Source organism: Pelophylax lessonae (genome assembly GCF_965119305.1).
Source record: "Pelophylax lessonae genome assembly, chromosome: 8".
In the NCBI taxonomy this organism is placed as follows: Eukaryota; Metazoa; Chordata; class Amphibia; order Anura; family Ranidae; genus Pelophylax; species Pelophylax lessonae.
In genome coordinates this window covers 102,091,937-102,107,987 of record NC_138775.1, presented here as the reverse complement: position 1 = coordinate 102,107,987, position 16,051 = coordinate 102,091,937, and the positions used below count along the sequence as shown (strand labels likewise).

General features: G+C 49.6%; 1 protein-coding gene across 2 annotated transcripts in view; it reads right to left on the bottom strand.

Annotated features, from left to right (window-relative positions):
* The window catches only part of TMEM184B (transmembrane protein 184B), a 329,919-nt gene that overhangs the window by 115,777 nt on the left and 198,091 nt on the right, over positions 1 to 16,051 (bottom strand). The gene's annotated exons all lie outside the window — the stretch shown is intronic.

The window sequence follows — 16,051 nt, the reverse complement described above, 5'->3', positions numbered from 1 at the left end:
CCACGTCCACACAATCAGGGGAAATCAAAAGGCGGTAACTCCCTAAAGAACTACCTGCTCCTTATTCAGGCAAGCGTTTTCTTGTTTCGGTAACAACTGTCACACATGGCAAATTGAGGTAGCTCTTACGACCACCACTTTAAGAATCTATCCCTATGGCAGCTACAACTCTTTAAAGAATTGCTGTCAGTTCTCAGTAGGGCTTCAACTAACGATTAAAAACTGAGTTATATATTGTGTTTTTTTGCATTAAAATTCATTAAAGTGTATTTTTTCCTCAAAAAATTGTATATTAGAAAAACCGCTGCGCAAATGTGTGACATAAAATAAAGCAACAATCGTCATTTCATTCTCTAGGGGTCTCTGCTAAAAAAATTATTTATATATATATATATATATATATATATATATATATATATATATATATATATATATATACATATATATATATATATATATATAATGTTTGGGGATTCTACGCAAAAAAATACATTTTCTCTGATGTTCACTGACTGACACGGCTCCAGAATCTAACCATTGACTTATGCTGCCCCCTACAGGAGTAAGACACTAGGCAGGAAAAAGCTTTACCACGCCTATGGGGCAGTCCCAGGGGATATACTCCCAAACTCTGCTATAGGCATTCAGTTTTGTTGCAAGCAGAGTCAGAAGAAAAATAACCCAATTCAATATAGAGGTGGGGGCTGTGTCCGTCAATGAACATCAGAGAAAGGGATTTTATGGTAAGACAAAAATCCAATTTTCTCTTTCGTTCATTGACTGACACAGCTCCAGAATCTTCTTAACCATTGGGACGTCCCAAAGCAGTGTTAAACATGAGGGGTGGGGAAAAACACAGCAGAAAAAATTCTCAAAAGGCTATACACAGCAGAAAAAATTCTCAAAAGGCTATACCTAGCCAACCAGGTAACATGGAGCTCAACCAGGAACAACTGTAGCTCACCTGAAAACAATACACCCTCAAAGAAGACCATAAAGAAAGACAAAGAGCAGCCTGCAAAACCTTGTCGCCAAAAGCAGAATCAGCAGATGCCAGTACATCCACTTTATAGAATTTCGTGAAAGTGTGCACTGACGACTAGGTGGCTGCCTTGCAATCCTGTATCACTGACACCTGATGGCGGAAAGCCCAAGAGGTACTAAGCGGCCGTGTAGAAAGCACCTTAACAGGGAACGGAGCAACCTGACCCTTGATGGAATAAGCCTGCACCACCGTCTGTCTTGTCCATTAGGAATGGAAATGGTTGGGGAAGATGCGACCAACGCTTTGCGAGGTCCATCTGTAAGGACAAACAGTAAGACTGATTTCCTAAACTACTCGGTTGCCGTAAGGTACACCCTAACGACCCACATCCGGACAGTGCAAGGCAATCCCCCTAGGATGTTTAGTCTTAGGACACAGGGAAGGCAACACAATGTCTTCATTCAGATGGAAACCAGAAACAACCTTAGTAAGGAAAGACTGACAACGGCGAAGAACCACTTTATCTCTGTGAGCAACCAGGTAAGCTGAACAAGACAACGCTGCCAGCTCCAACACCATACGTGCAGAAGTAATAGCCAACAAGAAGGCTACCTTCGGGGACAATGTAAGCAGAGGAAGCTTGCGAATAGTTTTGAAAGGCGGTTACTGGAGAACCAACAGCACCATATTGAGATCCCACGGAGTCAACAGGGACCATATTGGGGGAGCAAAGTGGCGAACCCCCTGAATAAAGGTGCAAACCAAAGAATGCGTACCTGAAGGACGCTAAAAGTCGACCGCAAAGGTAAAAAACCTGGCCCTTGACGGTACCCAAGGCCAGGCGCTGCTCACCACCTCATTGGTGGAATGCCAAAATTCGAGTCACCGAAAGGGAACGGGGATGACCCCCAAGAGACTCACGCCACACAATGTACGTCTTCCAGGCGCGATTGTAAACCTTCCTAGAGATAGATTTTCTAGCCTTTAACAGCACAGGAATCACCGAATCAGACAACCCCCTGTTCTTCAACACCTGGCTTTAAATAGCCAACCCATTAAAGCCAGCAAATGTAAAGCAGGATGGTAGATTGGTCCAGAGACACAGCTGAACCTTAGAATGCCGGCTACCACCCGAGCCTCCAGGACACTTCTTGTGTCCCCTTGGTGATTGACAAATGCCACGGCCGTGGCACTGTCCCATTGAATCCTTACCGGGCACCCCTAAAGGAGATTTGTCCAATGAGCCAGACAAATCTTATCACCCAAAGTTCCAGTATATTGATCAGTAGTCTTGACTCCTCTAGAGTCTAGAACCCTTAAGCACATCTGTGCCCAAAACGCCTCCCCACCCGGACAGGCTGGCAACCGTGGAGACCACCGTCCAGAACAGGGGAAGGAAGGATTTGCCCTGTGGAAGCGCCGGAGAGCGAAGCCACCATATCAGGGACCCTCTCGTATCCTGGCTCAACAGGATCAGATTGTCTAGAGACTTGGGATCCCTGGTTATTACCCTTGGCCTCACCGTTGCATCTTCAGTTTAGTTGCAAGCAGTGAAAAATAGTCAAAACCCAACACTTCAGAGAAAAGAGGGGTGGGAGCTACGTCCGTCGGTGGACTCAGAGAAATGGATTTTACGGTAATTAAAAAATCCCATTTTCTCTTTCATCCACCGATGGACGTAGCTGCTGCTTTAAATCATAGACGGATGGGACGTCCAAAAGCAGTAACCACTGAGGGGTGGCTAACATAGCCAACTATATAACATGGAGCTCAACAACCAACAACTGGGGCTCAATTATAGCAAAACCATTAAGAAGAAGGAAGAGTAGATTGCTCCTTAAATGGCGGCCTGCAAAACCTTGCAGCCAAAAGACGTACCCGAGGATGCCAACACATCCACTGTGTAAAACTTGGTGAACGTATGTACAGACGACCAAGTGGCCGCCTTGCAAACCTGCATCACTGACGCCTGATGGCAGAAAGCCCAAGAGGCACTCAGCGCCCGTGTAGAGTGAGCCGTGAAAGGTAAAAGGAGGAACCTTGCCCTTAAGAAAATACGCCTTCACCACCGTCTGTCTGATCCATCGAGAGATGGTTGCCGCAGACGCAGCCTGACCCTTACAGGGTCCATCCGTATTCACAAACAGAGTCCGACTTACGAAAGGACTCAGTCTCCAGATACACCCGTATCGCCCAAACCACATCCAAGCAATGCAAGGCAACTTCCTTAGGATGTGAAGGTTTCGGCTAGAGTGACGGAAGCACTATGTCTACGTTCAGATGGAAGTCTGAAACAACCTTAGGAAGAAAAAACGGATTAGGCTGTAACACTACCTTATCCCTGTGTATTACCATATAAGGAGAGCAGCAAGATAGCGCCGCTAGTTCAGAAACCCTGCGCGCAGAGGTGATAGCCACAGAAAAGGCAACTTTCTGTGACAAGGTGAGCAAGGAAATGTGTCTTATGTTCTCAAAAGGAGATTTCTGAAGAACCGATAAAACCAAATTAAGGTCCCAAGGAGGTAACGGAGACCTCCTGGGGGGAGCCAAATAGCGAACCCCCTGAAGGAAGGTATGAATCAAAGAGTGCGTAGCCAAAGGGCGTTTGAAATACACAGCCAAGGCCGAGATCTGACACTTAAGAGTGCCCAACGCCAAACGTAGGTGAACCCCTTTCTGTAGAAAGGTCAGGATCCTGCTGATAGCAAAGGATCTAGGATGCAGCTTCAGCGATTCGCACCAAGTAATGTACGCTTTCCACGTACAATGATAAATATTCAGAGAAGTGTACTTCCTAGCTTTGAGTAAGGTAGGGATCACAGAATCTGACAGACCCCTGTCCTTTAACACCTTGCTCTCAACAGCCAAGCCAGCAACTGTAAAGCGGGATGGAAGATCGGACCCCGAGATAGAAGATCTTCCCACAGAGGAAGTGTCCACGGACCTGCGACCTTTAACTGAATCACGTCGGCGTACCAGGATCTCCGGGGGCCAATCGGGAGCCACCAGAAATACCAGAATCCCCTCCAATTCTACCCTGTGTAGCAGGCGAGATAAAAGGTATAGCAGAGGAAACTCATAAAATTAGCCCATACTGGCTAAAGGGAGCCACCAGGGCGTCGGCCAGAGTATCTCTGGATCGAGTCACAAACTTTGAAATTTTCCTGTTTTGTCTGGAGGCGAACAGGTCCACATCCGGTGTCCCCCACCGGAGACACAGCTGGTGGAACACCTGTGGATGCAAGGACCACTCTCCCTGATCCAGGGTTTGACGACCCAGGCAGTCCAGCTGCCAATTGTCTATGCCGGGAATGTACACGGCGGATAGGGCTGGGACGTAGTCCTCTGCCCAGCGCAGGATCTTGGCTACCTCCAGAGCCGCCAGGGCACTCCTAGTGCCCCCTGGATGATTGACATATGCCCCGGCCGTGACATTGGACTGGAATCGGACAGAACACCCCTTGAGATTGTCTGTCCAGCGGAACAGGCTCAACTTGATTGCTCTCAGTTCCAGAACGTTGATTGGGAGCTTGGACTCTTCCAATGTCCAGGTCCCTTGAACATTCAGGGTGCCCAGCACTCCCTCCCCCCCCCAATCAGTCAGACAGGCATCTGTTGTCACCACCTATCAGAATACTGAAAGGAAGGATTTCCCATTGAGAGGATTCGGAGAGCTGAGACATCAATTCAGGGAGTCCTTGGATCTCCGACTCAAACAAATCAGACTGTCCAGGAATAGAGGATCCTTGTCCCATTTGACAAGGATCTCCTGTTGCAAAAATCTTGTGTGGGCCTGAGCATATGGTACGGCCTTGAAGGAGTACACCATCAGGCCCAGCACCTGCATAGATGACCTGAGAGACACCAAGTTGCAAGCCAGCAGCGACAGAATCGCTTCCCTTAACTTCTGTAACTTCACAGGAGGTAGAAATACCTTTGCCGAAGCTGAATCTAGGATCATCCCTAGATACTCCAGTCTGGTTGTTGGAACCAGGGCAGATTTCTGAAGGTTGAGATTCCAACCGAACTGCTTAAGAGTGTGAATGGTCACCTCCAAATCCCCTTCCAATGTCACAGAAGGGTCCGCTCGGAGAGGATGATCTTCCAGGCACCCCAGAATCGTTATTCCTCTCTGTCGTAGCAGAGCCAGAATACGGGCCAACACCTTGGGGAAGACCCTGGGAGCAGAGGCGAGACCAAACGGTAACGCCGCAAATTGAAAATGGTCCTTGCCCACTGCAAAGCGGAGGAATCATTGATGACCCTGGCAAAAAGGGACATGGAGATAGGCTACCTTGATATCACTCAAGGCCAGCAGGTCCCCCTGATGCAAGAACGCCACCACTGACCGCAGGGACTCCATGCAAAATTTCTGGACGCGCACAAAGTGGTTCAGAGTTTTGAGGTCCAAGATTGGACGGAATTTGCCCTCCTTCCGTGGAACGGTAAACAGGTTAGAATAGAACCCTTTAAAGCGTTCCTGACGAGGAACTGGTACAATCCCGCCTTGTGACAGCATATCCCGAATCGCTTCCTGCAGCCCTGCAAGGCAGTCTGGGGACAGCTGAAGATTGGAGGGAAAAAAAATCTGGCGGATAGGAACCAAACTATCTTGTACCCAGACCGAATTACCTCGTGGAACCACCTGTCGTGCAACAGTGAGGTCCAAGGATCCGGGAAGAAACTGAGACGTGGCCCCACCCCTGAAGTGGGTGGGGGCACCCCTTTAGGCAGAAGGGGTCTGCTTGAAGGTGCTAGGGGCAGAGGATTTCTGCTTACCAGCCCACCTTTTCCCGGATCCTTTTCTGCCCGAAGTCTGTTTGGTTTTCTACATCACGAAAAAGACGCTTCTGGGCTGAAAAGGAAGGACCTCGTTTACGCAAGGGAGACTTACCCTTAGTCGAGTGAGGAAGGAGTGTGCTCTTTCCCCCAGTGACTGTCTTGATCGAGTCATCGGTGGAACCAAAAAGGCGATCACCCTGAAAGGGTAGATCTTCCAAAAGCTTCTTAAAAGCCTGGTCGGCCGACCAGGACTTTTGCCAGATCGCACGTCTGATGAGCACACTTACCACTGATGCTCTGGCTGTGAGCGGAAGAACGTCCAGGTTAGCATCACATACAAATTGCAGAGTCTGCGATAATTGGTCAGCGAGTTCCAGGGCAGATGAGGGTAACGGGGTTACCGTCAGTGCCTCTCTCAGAGCCTTTACCCATTCAGAGCCTTTACCCATTCAAACATAGTCTGAGAGATTAGAATGGTTGTCAGGGCAGGCCTGAGAATAGATCCCACTACCGTATACAGGTGTCAAGATAAGACCTCAATATGTCTGTCAGGGAGGATCAGGGAGAGATGAGGATTTTGCCACCGGTAAAACCGAGGCCTTGTAAATACCGCACATCTGGGGGTCCACCTGAGGGGGGACCGTCCATTTGTGTAAAATCTTTTCCTCAAACGGGTAGCGTCTAGCCAAACGTTTGAGAATTGCAAGCGTGGGATTAGGTCCCCGCCACTGTTCCTCCACTAATGTAGACAAGACTTCGGGACAAGGGAAAACCTTGGCAGATTTCTTTGCCCTGAGGGATCCAAAGCATATCAAGGCTCCTTGTGATTTATAAATCACATCTGTGATTTTTAGGGTGTCCCTCACTGAGGATATCAAGGCATCGACCAGCGCCTTTTCCTGTGCCAAGGCAGATGTGGAAACATCCTCTTCCGCGTCACAAAAGTCTGAATGCGGGACGCATCCTCAAAAAGGGGGTCTGCGTCGCCGACGACCGTATCTGGCCTCAGAATCTGAGATGAGACAGGCGAGGGCGTTTCTTAGTAAATGCTGCCGCAATAACTTGTCCATTTTTCTGGACATTTCTTGCCATCACAGACAATAAAGAGTCACATCATGAGCCTCAGAAGCTGGCCCCAAAGATACATCAGGGGTCGCAGACAAACTTGGGGAATCCATGTTAGACATATGGCCAAACAATAGGATTGCACAGTAAGAATGTAAAGAGCAGACAGGGAAACGGGGAAACATCAGGACCTGCACCGCAAAGGGTTAAACAGAAGCTTCTCCTGAAAACAGGAGCAATCCGCGCCCAATCACCAAATATTAATGCCCACGAAGCTAAGTGAGGTTACAAAGGCACCACAGGTTTGTGATTTTGGTGCCTCAGGTCAGGTTTGGGACTTTAAGGGCAGGAGTAAGTAGATTTTAAATCATTGTCGCCGCCTCCTCCAAGTCCTCACTGTTGGGTATTGTCTTCCTATCCGTAGGAATAGCTAGGCATAGAGACTTAGTCCAAAGACAAAAGGCATTAGCATATACACACCCATGGGGGCTGTCCCATCCGGTCAATACCCCCCCCTGCATCACCACTCCCAACTCAGTTTGGTAGCATAGCAGTAGGTAACAAGAACCCACAAGAACCCCAAAAGAGGGGCGGGGGCGGCGACTGTCGGAGGACTGTCGGAGAAAGGAATTTTACAGGTAAGATTTTACAAAAATTCCATTTTCTCTTACGTCCTCCGACAGTCACCGCCTCCTCTAAGTCCTCACTGTTGGGATGCCCCAAAGCAGTATAGACATGAGGGGTGGGAGACGCAACCGTAGAAAAGGCAACGCAGTACCCACATCAGAGAAAGGAATCTTACATGCACCGTAAGAGAACCAACTGGGCAACAGAAAACAACAATGGGCAACAGGAGCAACAGCCCAGGAAAGCAAATGCCAACAGCCAGGGACCAAGAGAAAAATTCAAGGGTCCATCATGGCACTGCCGCACTGAGAACTTTGCGGCCAAAAGAAGCATCAGCTGATGCCAGAACGTCTACTTTGTAGAACTTGGAAAAAGTGTGCACCGACGACCAAGTCGCCGCCTTGCACACCTGGGCCACCGAGGCCCGATGCCAATAGGCCCAGGATGCACTCAAAGACCTGGTAGAGTGCGCCTTAACAGGGAAGGGCGGAACCCGTTCCTTCAAGGCGTAAGCCTGCTCAATGGTCTGTCTGATCCATTTGGCAATAGTTGCTGCGGACGCAGCCATGCCCTTCCGAGATCCCTCAGGAAGGACAAAGAGGGAATCCGTCTTTCGAAAGGATTCCGTAGACGACAGGTAAATCCTGATCGCCCTGACAACGTCCAAGGAATGCAACGCAATCTCCTTTGGATGTTTTGGCTTCGTACAAAGCGAAGGCAGGACAATGTCCTCATTAAGGTGAAATTCAGAGATCACCTTGGGAAGGAAGGATGGTCTCAAAACCACCTTATCCTTGTGAATGATCAAGTAAGGGGAGCGGCAAGACAACGCCGCCAGCTCCGACACCCTGCGAGCCGAAGTGATCGCCACTAGAAAAGCAACCTTTTTCAACAGCAGAGGCAACGATATCTCCCTGATGTTTTCAAAGGGAGCACGCTGTAACACGGACAGAACCAAGTTCTAGTCCCATGGAGGTAAAGGCTCCTTCCTGGGAGGAGCCAGATGTCGCACACCTTGAATGAAGGTGCGCACCAAGGAATGAGACGCCACAGGGCGTTGGAAAAGAACAGCCAGTGCAGACACCTGGCCCTTTATCGTGGCCAGTGCCAGGCGCTGATCCACTCCAGACTGGAGGAAAGCCAAAATTCTCGACACCGAGTAAGAACGAGGGGAGAACCCCCTGGACTCACACCAGGTGAAATAGGCTTTCCAGGTACGGTAATAGATCTTACCAGAGGAGGATTTCCTAGCCTTGATCAGGGTAGGGATGACCTGAGGGGATAGACCCTTGTCCTTCAAGACCTGGGTCTCAACAGCCAGGCCGTTAAAGCCAGCGACTGTGAAGCCGGATGGAAGATCGGACCTTGAGACAGGAGATCTTCCCGCAGAGGCAGACGCCACGGAGGCGCCACTGCCAGGTGAACAACGTCGGCGTACCAGGACCGGCGAGGCCAGTCCGGCGCCACCAGAATCACCATGTGTGGTTCCGAGACCAATCTGCGGAGGAACCTGGATAGTAACTGAATCGGAGGAAAGGCGTACATCAGACGATACTGATGCCAAGGGGCCACCAACGCATCCGAGGCGCCCGCCAACGGATCGCACGTTCTTGCCACGAACCTTCCCACCTTTCGATTTAGCCGGGATGCGAACAGATCCACGTCTGGGGATCCCCACCTCGCACACAGCATTTGAAAGACCTCCGGGCGTAGGGACCATTCCCCCTGGTCCAGGGTCTGGCGGCTCAGATAGTCGGCCTGCCAATTTTCCACACCCGGAATGTGAACTGCCGAGATCGCCGGGACATGAGTCTCGGCCCAAGACAGAATATCGGTCACCTCCCGGGCCGCTTGAGTACTCCTGGTGCCCCCCTGGTGGTTGATGTAAGCCACCGCGGTATCATTGTCCGTCTGTACGCGAACAGGCAGGCCCTGGAGACGGTCCAACCACTGGAAGAGACAGAGTTTTATCGCTCGTAGTTCCAGCACATTTATCGGGAGGGAGGATTCCTCCTCCGACCAAGTGCCCTGGGCAGACAGGTTGCCCAGGACTCCACCCCAGCCCGACAGGCTGGCGTCCGTGGTAACCACTGTTCACACCAACAGGCGGAAGGACTTGCCTTCCGCCACCGACGGGGACTGCATCCACCACAGAAGAGCCAATCTGGTCTGGCGACTCAAGGAGACATCCAGATCCAAGGACTGAGGAAGTCTGTCCCACCTGGCCAGGATCTCCGTCTGGAGAGCCCGCGTGTGGAACTGTGCAAAGGGAATCGCCTCGAAGGCCGACACCATCAACCCCAGGCCTCGCATGCAGGTCCTGAGTGACGAGGACGGATTGTCCCTGCGGGACCTGATTTCGTCCCACAAAGTCCGCAGCTTGTCCTCCGGCAAGAATACCTTTGCCTGAGCAGAGTCCAGAACCATTCCCAGATAGGGAAGGCGAAGCGACGGAGACAACGCTGATTTTTGAACGTTGATGGTCCATCAGAACTCCTGGAGTGTCTGTACCGTGATGGACAGATCGCGCACAAGGTCCTGACTGGCACGCGATCTCAGAAGCAGATCGTCCAGGTACCCCAGGACCGCAATGCCCTGGGCCCGCAGCAGGCCCAGGACCGGTGCCAACACCTTGGTAAACACCCTGGGTGCCGAAGCGAGACCGAACGGTAACGCCACAAACTGGTAGTGGTCCTCTGCGATAGCGAACCTAAGGTACCGCTGATGACCCTCGAAAATGGGGATGTGCAGGTACGCATCCTTCAGATCTACCGAAGCCAGGAATTCTCCTGGACTCAAGGAGGCCACTACCGAACGGAGAGACTCCATTCGAAACTTCCGAACACGCACGAAGCGGTTCAGCGCTTTCAGGTCCAGAATAGGACGCACTTTGCCCTCCTTCCTGGGCACAGTGAACAGATTTGAATAAAACCCCCGAAACCTGTCCCGATGAGGCACCGGGACAATCACCCCCTGAGCAAGCAGGTCCTGCACCGCTTGATGCAAGTCCTGCAGACGCCCCGGAAGCAGATGGAGATTGGAGGGAAAGAATCTGTCCGCCGGCCTGGAAAGGAATTCGATCTTGTAACCTGATCGAACGATTTCCTGGACCCACCTGTCCGAAATCCGGAGCAGCCAAGGCTGGAGGAAACCGCGCAAACGTCCCCCCACCCCTGAAATGGGTGAGGACGCCCCTTCAGGCAGAGGCGGATTGTCCCGCCGAGCCGGCATTGCCGGCCTTCTGCTTACCCGCCCAGGGTTTCTTCTGGTTGCCCCGGGCCTTGAAGGGCTTGCCCTTGGATTGGTTCCGAAAGGCACGAAAGGACCCCTGATTGGATCTAGGCGCAGAACCCCGCTTGCCTCGGAAAGACTTGTTCTTCGGGTTCTGGGGCAGCATAGTGCTCTTGCCCCCTGTGACGCCTTTTACCAGGGTATCCAACGCCTCGCCAAAAAGGTGAGAGCCAGCATAGGGAAAATCAGCAACTGTTTTCCGTGAGGACTGGTCGGCCGACCAGCTCTTCAGCCATATCAGTCGCCGGTTAAGTACCGCGACACTCGAGAGGCGAGCCACCAAGGGGGCCTCATTTAAGGCTGCATCACACAAATAGTCATGTGGTGGTGATCTGATCCACCATTTCCAGTCGGGCAGGCGGCACGTCATCAGACACGAGATTGCTTCTAAGCATCTTAGTCCAATCAGCCACCGCCTGAGCCACCAGAACGGACGCGAAAACGGGTCTGAGCAACGAACCTGCCACCGTATAGGAATGGCGGGCTAGAGACTCCAACCGCCGGTCCGTGGGATCCCGGAAAACCGGGGTATCCTCAGTAGGAACCAAGGTAGCCTTGTTCAGCACGGCCACAGTGTGATCTAACTGTGGAGGCACACACCATCGCGATTCCGTAGCCGGCGCAAAAGGATAAAGCAATTTGAACCGACTAGGTACCAGGAATGGACGTTTTAACGTGCTCCACATTTCATTAACAGTGTAATGAAATTCAGCTGGGCAGGGAAAAACCTGCGCAGACTTGCGGGTCCTGTGCGTCCCAAACGAGGACACAACACCCGGAGGACAGGGCTCATCCTCTAAATGCAAGGTTTTCTTAACAGAAACAATTAACTCATCCATGGTCACCCGTTCTTCAGGTGACCCTGGGGAGGATGTATCAACACCCTCCATTTCAGCCTCCCCCTCAGACCCCGGGGGGTCTAAGGATGAGCGGGACCCTGAAAAGGGCACGCTCGCAGCAGCAGCAGCCATATCCCCATCTGAATCAGAAGAGAGAGACAACCTGGGCCTCGTTCTCGCAGCCCGTTCAGCCATCAGCATTTCCATATTTGCCACCAAAGTCGCAACTACAGCAGCCAGATCAGGTTGCAGCGGGGCCACAGGAGAACTGGGGCCCCCCACTAAAGCTGGAGGAAACTTGCTTTACTGAGAATCCATGGCTCAAGTTATCAAAAAACAAACTACAGTGCAAAAAACAGTGTACTGTCCCCTTAAATAGCGCAGCCCACTGCTACTGTGACAGCTATGAAAGACCCCCAAAGGAGAAAAGAAACTGAGCCAGAAGCAATATACAGAGGGAGATTGAGAGAAATAACCTGTAGAGCCCGCAGAGCGTTGCTACCAGTGTCCTTGCTGCTGATGGAAAAGGAAGTGCTGCTGGAGAGGGCTGGACTATAAGCCAGACCCCAGGGAAAATGGCTGCCCCATAGGGATGCATTGGAGGCTACGCCAAAATGGCCGCCGACATGCGGCCGAACCGATCGTTCCACCGCCCACAAAATGGCTGCGGATGGCGCCAAAATGACAAGCATGATCGCCCCAGAGGAGCTATACGTGTGCCCACAGTAAAGATGGCGGACCGCGCGAAAATGCACCGCTGCGGTCGCCACACAAGCACAAAACGTCTGCACCCCCAACATGCACCTAAGGTGACACAGGGATAGGGACCCCCAAGGCAACATACAGGTCTGCACAAACGAACCCCGCAGGGATCGCACAGGGAGTCACACAGACACGGGGAACATACAACAACCCAGACTGCCACCCCAAACAGAAGCCCCACACAGAAAAGTACTTACCTGTACCAGATGGCGTGGGGAGCCTCTATGCACGGAAAACCTCTGTCCTCATCTGACAGGGAGTGCCGTGAGCCAGGGACATGACGCTGCAGCACCGCAGAAGAGTCCTGTGAGGTAGCCACCTCACGGCTGCATCCCTGCAGCGAACAGGGATGGGTCGTCCGTAATGCCAGGGCGAACCATAGCTGAACGCTCGATAGCGGGCTGGGGGTCCATCTGACCCTTGTGCCCTGGAGAACCATGGCGGCCAGTCCGAATCCCAGCACCGCATGATCCATCTTCATCCGAAGAGAAGACTAACACTAGAAGCTGACTAAATAAACAGCTAGTAAAGTAAGAGAAAAAACTGACATTTTCAAAGAAAAATCAAATAAAAGATTAGGAAGGCTGAGACTGAAGCCCCAGCAAAAGGGAAGCCTGACTATTCCTGACGCTAGGCAAATTAAAACTGAGTTGGGAGTGGTGATGCAGGGGGGGTATTGACCGGATGGGACAGCCCCCATGGGTGTGTATATGCTAATGCCTTTTGTCTTTGGACTAAGTCTATATGCCTAGCTATTCCTACGGATAGGAAGACAATACCCAACAGTGAGGACTTAGAGGAGGCGGCGACTGTCGGAGGACGTAAGAGAAAAATAAATATATGTACAAACATTTGAAAGGTTAATGGGTGAAGGCCCATTGAGTGAGGGTGATAGAAAAGAGTTGAAGGTGAGTTTACAGGTAAATATTGGTGACATTGGTTTTTAGGACATTCCTGCTCTGCTGTTCCTTGTGTCAACGACAGGAACTAATTCAGAGGGGGTGCCCAATCGGTTACCTGACGCGTTTCGGCCGTATCTGGCCTTTTTGATGTATCACCAATTCTATGGGTGACAAGATATAGCATGAATGATATATCTGTTGCATAACATTCATGATGGAATTTATGCAGTATATATAAGTATATTTTTTACATACATGTTGAGTATCCACTTCGTATGGTTGTACCTTCCCAGTATTTTTCATATGCTACAGGAACTTATGCTGTTGTGAGGTGAAAATTGATAAATTAGTAGTTATCCAGGACTATTGTGCCAAATATGAGTAAGTATGTGGTAATTAATATTTACTTTGCTGGACTTAGCAATTTGGTCCAGAGGTCCAATATGGCTCCTAATGGTATGAGGTTTTCACAAGAGATTGAAAATCTGTAAGGTAGTTGTATATGTGAAACGGTGAAAGAATGCCTGTTTATTACTAAGAAGTAATGACAAACGGTTTCAAGTGTTTAAGCATAGATGAAGTGACTGTTTGAATAAAGCGGTCAAGATGAGCCACTGTCTGTTTGGTGAGAGATTGGTGAGAATCTCTTCCAAACAACTTAGTTTGTTCAGGTAGCAGGGTAAGGTAGGGTCCAACAGCGTAGGAACTCCGGCTTGTCTCCTCCCTCAGTTGGAGAGAGACTGAATGCCTAGGAGCGTTCCCCGGCCTTATAAAGGCATGCGCAGATCCGCGCTGCGTGACGCCGTGTGACGTTGTCCGTGACTCAACCGCGTCTGGTGCGCATGCGTCATTGAGTATGCGCATCCCCCGGGGCCGTGCGACGTAGGCCGCCGACACAGGTAGAGAGGCTGAGTAATCCCAAGGGCGGATTTGTGGAAGGTGCAAGACACCTGGCTTCGGCTCTGGTTGCCCCAATCTGTGAACAGAAACGGGGCTTTCTGTGCCGGGAGCTTCTGAAGTGGTGGGAAGTTTGAGCATATTAAAAGTGGATTTACCCTGATTATTAAATTTATTTGAAGCAATAATAAACAATTGTAACGTTCAATAAAGATACAAATTCAAGTGGTAATACACACCATTACTAGTGCAATTACCTCATATATCACGAGGTTCTTAAACATTATTAACAGCAGTTTGGTTCAAAGGATGGAGGGAGGCATGTTCAGTGCCGGGGGTGGCTTGGTTCCAAAAACCCTCTCCTTCAACTACTACCCAGGATGGATAATACATCCACGCTCTCACGGATCTTTGGAAACCCACTGTAACAAATACATATATACTACCTGGTTGCTGATCAGCAGAGCACCAGACATACTACTTCCAAGGAAAATAAAACCTTCATTGTGGACATAGTACCACAATTTAAGAAGGGACTCTTTTTCCTTGTTTTCCTCTCTTTCCCATAAATAAGAAAGAATGACTGAAGAGGAAGGAAGGAATGTGGGAGATTTGGTTGGCGACGAGTGGGAGACCCTCATGCTGGGCATCCAAACAAGCTTCAAGAATAAGGAACAAACTGAATCAGACATTACGGCACTGTTTGACACTCAAAAAACATCTAGGAGAGAAAGTCAGCCCTGCACTGGCACATAAAAACCTTTGAACGATATATAAGCGAAAAAATCAACCCGGTAGGCTTAAGGATCCAAATTTTCCCAACTATGGAAAATGTGACCGTCCAAATGAAAAAAGAATGGGAAAACTAATTACACAAATGCTCCCGGAACCTAATGATTTTACTCCAAGAAGAATACATGAGGCAAATCAAAACTTTGGATAATGATATCAAAAAAACATACGAACAACTATCTCCTCTCAAAACGGCTCCACTTTATAGCGAACAAGAAAGAAACTAAAATCACATCTAGAAGAATACAATAAAGAAATCCTAAGAAAAAAAGAACAGAAGTATTGGCGTGACAAAAACGCCTTTGCACAAGGAAGGGCCTACAAATGGTCAAATCAACGACAAAACCGCAAAACGCAATACGGTAAACCCCCAAATAGAACAGGACAACCTTATTATTCCTCAGACTCCTCCTCATATGCCTCTGGTACGGAACAGAATAGAGGCAGAAGAAGAGAAACAACCAAACGGACCATGACCCCAGAACAGATGATGAAAACATTAGAGAAACCATATCTCATGACGAAAACACCATACAGGGTGAAAATGAAAGACACCCAGGCGAAGTAAGCCAACCCATCAAACATCATGATATCTTTACTAGATCATTGATAGATTTTTTTTTAGGGAAAATTAACCCAAAACCACCAAAAAAACAGACCCAATCAGACCACAAAGAGAGGAAACAGGAGGAAGGAAGGGGAAAAACGATTATAAATCTGTCAACATACACCCTAATGGAAGAACAAAAAAGTCCTATCCTTGGGACTATCCTTCTGCCCCAACACAGGTATTGACAAATTTGAAACTATCAAAGACATTAACCTCTTCGCAAGGAATCTACTATTCAAAACGTTCTATCAAAAACAACCCCAACCAGAGCAAACGACACCCACCCTAACAGCCGCCAAATTCAGAGCCATAAGGGATCTTAACCTGTTACTTCAGGAGAGCAATTTTGATGATTGGGATGACCAAATGGAACCAGGTACAAATGTCAGACAGTGAGGATGAAGAGGGAAAATCCCAAGGACCAACGTTTAAAAAGAAGTCAAGCAAATTTCCATCTCTAAACGCCAATCCAGCTATTGCACTTTTTGTGAGGCAAACC